The sequence below is a fragment of the Tupaia chinensis genome, unplaced genomic scaffold (genome assembly GCF_000334495.1).
Source record: "Tupaia chinensis unplaced genomic scaffold, TupChi_1.0 Scaffold000294_5, whole genome shotgun sequence".
In the NCBI taxonomy this organism is placed as follows: Eukaryota; Metazoa; Chordata; class Mammalia; order Scandentia; family Tupaiidae; genus Tupaia; species Tupaia belangeri.
In genome coordinates, this window is record NW_006159782.1 from 2,340,357 (window position 1) to 2,344,702 (window position 4,346).

At 41.3% G+C, this 4,346-nt stretch overlaps 1 pseudogene; it reads left to right on the forward strand.

Annotated features, from left to right (window-relative positions):
• The first annotated feature begins 368 nt into the window (after positions 1-368).
• The window catches only part of LOC102471128 (high mobility group protein B1-like), a 7,892-nt pseudogene continuing 3,914 nt past the window's right edge, over positions 369-4,346 (forward strand).

A 4,346-nucleotide genomic window follows, 5' to 3' on the forward strand; every position in this document is an offset into this window, starting at 1 on the left:
CACACACACGCCTGGCATGAGTCTAAGCCATCAGGTCTGGTACTCGAACCATGGTCAGCTTCATGGGAGTTCAGCGACATATCCATTATGCTAACTGCTGGTCTTGTCCCTCTACTTTATATTCCTCTTTTTCAGTCTAGTATATACTCTACTGCCATGATTAGTTCTCTAAAACATTGTTTTAGAGAAACAACTCCCTATTTCACTTAGCTTGCTGTTCTAAACATACTTAACATTGCTTTTGTATTTGGACCATGTGATCTTTCAAAGCGATGCCTTTACTAAATGTACTCTGCATTTTCTCACACCTGTTGTTGTTTGTATAGTCTCCCTGAGGGCAATACCTTTATTCACCATAACCCTGCATAATGCCAGGTATGAGGTAAGCAAGATGAATGAAAACTACATGAATCCTGTCAATCTCGTTAAGATTGTCCCTCAATATTATTGCCTTTCTTAGGAAGCCTTTTTTTTTGGGGGGGGGAAAGGTTTTTGCTACAGGGCATGTGCACTCACCAGAGAGACAGAAAACGAGAAATCGCCTCCCCCCAGGGGAGATGGCCACGCCGCAATCCCTTCTCCATTCTCCTCGGGATCTTGGGCATGCACGCACACACATCCGGTGTGAGTTAAGCCACCAGGTCCGGGACTCGAACCTCGGTATAGTACATGGGAGTTCAGCGATGTAGCCATTATGCTAATTGCTGGTCCCCAACCTTTTCTTTTTGGATTTTGTCAGAGGGCATACGCACTTGCCAGAGAGACAGAGAGGGAGAGAAGGAGAGAAAGCATCCCTTGAGAGATGAATGTGGCATAGCCCCTTTTCTTCTATATCTTCCTCTTTTCGGGATTTTAGGCACATGTACACCACCCAGTGTTTTTCAAGGTGCTGGTTCTAGGACTTGAACTATACAATCAGCCAGATGGGATCCAGCTGCCTTAACCATGACACCATTGACTGGCCTTGTTTTTTATTTCCAGTTGTGTGTTTGCTCTACAGAAGGAGAAAGCATGCCCTAGTGGGGCATGATTGTGCTGCAACCTCTTCTCTTTCATTTTTTCATTGTGTCAGGATGTTGGGTATGCACACAAATGGCTCCCAGGGTGTTTTTCAAGGTGCTGGGACTAGGATATAAACCATGGTCAGCCATGTAGGATCCAGCTCCTTTAACTACTAGGCTTCAGGGCAGGCCCAGGAAGTCTTTTGTGATTGTCTCTGTATTTCTATTTAAACATAGATACCTACCTATGACAGAACCCTCTGTCTTTTTTTTTTTTTTTTTCCCTCTTCTTCTGTATCTATACCTATTTTGTGTATATGATATCATGGCTATGAGCTTAATGTAAATGAACAAATATTTATTATGCCTATATTCTGTTTCAACTGTTACATCTAGGTACCAGAGACAAAAAGACAACAGAATGGAGTTCTTAGAGGACTTACCACCTATTGGGAGATCAACCCATTATAATAGTAGTAAAAGTAAGGAGTGATTGGAACAAGCCAGGGACTGTGTGGAAGCATAGCCTATTGAAAAAAAGATAGATTAGAGAATATGGAGAAGGAGATAAGATGGGAAAGAAGAAGCAGTTCCAGGCTGTCACAAGTAGAGAGCAGCATAACAGGTATATATGTGGTTGGAGAAAAGGGTACATATAGAGGAGTGTTGAAAAATGAAGCAAGTAGTGAATAATAATTGAGGAAGTATTATGAGCCATTTTGGGAGAGAAAAACTTGGATGACCTGTTTCCTAAGAATGTTAAGGATGAACTGCAGCCCTGAAGTAAACAAAGGTTGGATAATTTATGGACCATTGGGTATCTGTTACCTTTAGTCGGCCCCATAGTTGAGAACTGTCTGTAAGTCTACTCTTTTCCTGTCCCAATCTTACTACTTTGAGGCAGCCACCTAAAACACTTAGTTTCTTCTGGCATTTGCCTCCTTCTTTCCTTCTTTCTTTTTTTTAAAAATAATTATTTAACTTTATTTATTTAGTTAGTTATTTTAATTTGACCAGAGAGGGACAGAGCGAGAAGGGGGCGGGGAGTGAGAAAGCAAGCCACCAGGTCTGGACTCAAACCGCAGTCTGCCATATGGGGAGTCCAGCACCCTTAACCACCACGCCACCTGTCGGCCCCTGCTTTCTTATTTCTAACTATGTGAATACATTTTTTTTTAATTGAGAGAGAGATCTTTGCTATAGGGCATGTGCACTAACCAGAGAGAGAGACAGAATGCAAGAAATCACCCTGCAAGGGGGGATAGCCATGCTTCAATCCCTTCTCCATTTGGGACTTTGGGCACACATGCTCCGTGGCTATTTATTTCACTTGATGTGAGTCTAAACCGCTGGGTTTGGTACTTGAACTGTGGTTGAGTCCAGCAATGTAGTCATTATGCCTCCTGCTGGTCCCAGTACTTTGGTTTCTCGACAGCAGTTTTAGACCTTATCTATTGACTGCCTATTTTAGTAGAAGAAAATATATCTGTCTCATAGTTCCTTTCCTTTTTGCCATCTTCCCAATGCAGCTATATTATGTTTCTTTTGTTAAATTTATATTAAAGTTGACATTATTATAAATGTGTAAATATTATAAATGTGTAAATATGTGTACATTATGATTTTATTAGCCTTTCCTTTTCTTGTATAATTTTTTGTTTTCTTGAGTTGATAATTGTACTAACATTTTTCTTAAGTTTCTTTATAAGTATCACAAGTTTTTCCTATAGCCTTTGTGGATCTCAGGTACAATGTTCTTTCTTTTTCTTTCTTTATTTTAATTTTTTTGTTTATAAATGAGAGGATGTTTGCACTTTCCAGAGAGACAGAGAGAGGGAAAGGGAGAAAGTACCCCCTAACACGGCATGGTCATATTGCAATCCCATCTTCTCCACATCTCCATCCTGTCAGGATTGGGGCATACATGCACACACACCTGACATGTTTCTCAAGTCGCTGGGGGTAGGATTTGAATTATGGTCAGGTATGTGAGGTCTTGCTCTGTTAACTGCAATGTCATGGCACTAGCTCTCAAATATAATTTTCTGTGTGCTTAAACTTATAAGATAATTTACCAGACACCTTCCCCCCACCCCCCATATTCCTCCTGACACACCTTGTCCTTGTACTCTGATCAGGACCTGGGGCTTTCTTGGCCTCCTGCTGAGTTGTTACCTTGGTATTTATCTTCAGTTTTATCCTGGAAATTGTGTTTCTTTCTCTGCTATAATATGGGTTCTGTTACCTGGATCCCATGTCTTTTTCTTTTTGTTTATTTTTTGTTTCGGTGGAATGTAAAATGGAATAACTTCATGAAATGGTTACTTGGGAGGTTAAACTTTCTTATTACTTGGCATGCCCTCCCTCTTGATTGATAGTTGTTAGGCTGCATAAGCAATTTTAGTTTGAAGAAATATTTTTCTTTGGCATTTGGAGGCATTAATCCACTATCTTTAAGTTTCCAGAATTGTTGTTGAAAAATGTGATGCCATTCATTACACTATCTCTCTCTTTTTATTTTTATTTTTTTTGAGAGGTTTTTCGCTATAGGGCGCATGCGCTCGCCAGACAGAGACAGAAAGCGAGAAATCACCCCCCCAGGGGAATGGCCACGCCACAATCCCTTCTCCTCCATTTTCCTCTTGGGATCTTGGGCATGCACGCACACATGCCCGGCGTGAGTTTAGGCCACCAGGTCCAGGACACGAACCGCGGTCGACTACGTAGGAGTCCAGCGACATAGCCATTACGCTAACTGCTGGTCCCCTATATCTCTTGATTTTGTGTATAAGAAATTTGGGTGGGACTTGCTTGGGGATTCTTCTGTTCCATATGGTGTTAACCTGGGTGCACATGGTATTAACTGGTATCAATTGGTGGCATTCAGCTGGTAACTGTCTCATCTGGAGTATCTAGGATGGCTTTGCTCATATGCCTAACACCATAGTGGTGATGTCTGGAAGGCGGGACTCAGCTGTGTAGTCTTGAGACCTCTTATGATCTGTCCAGCAAGGCGGTTGTACTTCTTACATAGAGCACAGGACTGTTAAAAGACCAGTGTAGAAGCTGCCAGTTGTCTTAAATTAAGTCTAGCCTTAATACTGGCATAGCATCACTTTTACTGTACTTCATTGGTCACATCAAAGACCAGCTCAGATTGAAGGTGAAGGTAAACATGTTAACCTCACTTATCTTTGGAAGAGAAAAATGTCAGAGAATTTACAGCCATCTTTCATCTGACAAACCACTCTTCCATGTACTTTCTATTGTTTTGAGGTAGATTTCATATCTTTCTGGTTTATACTCCTTGTTTTTAGGTGATTTCCAAGACGAAGAGAGAGCAGG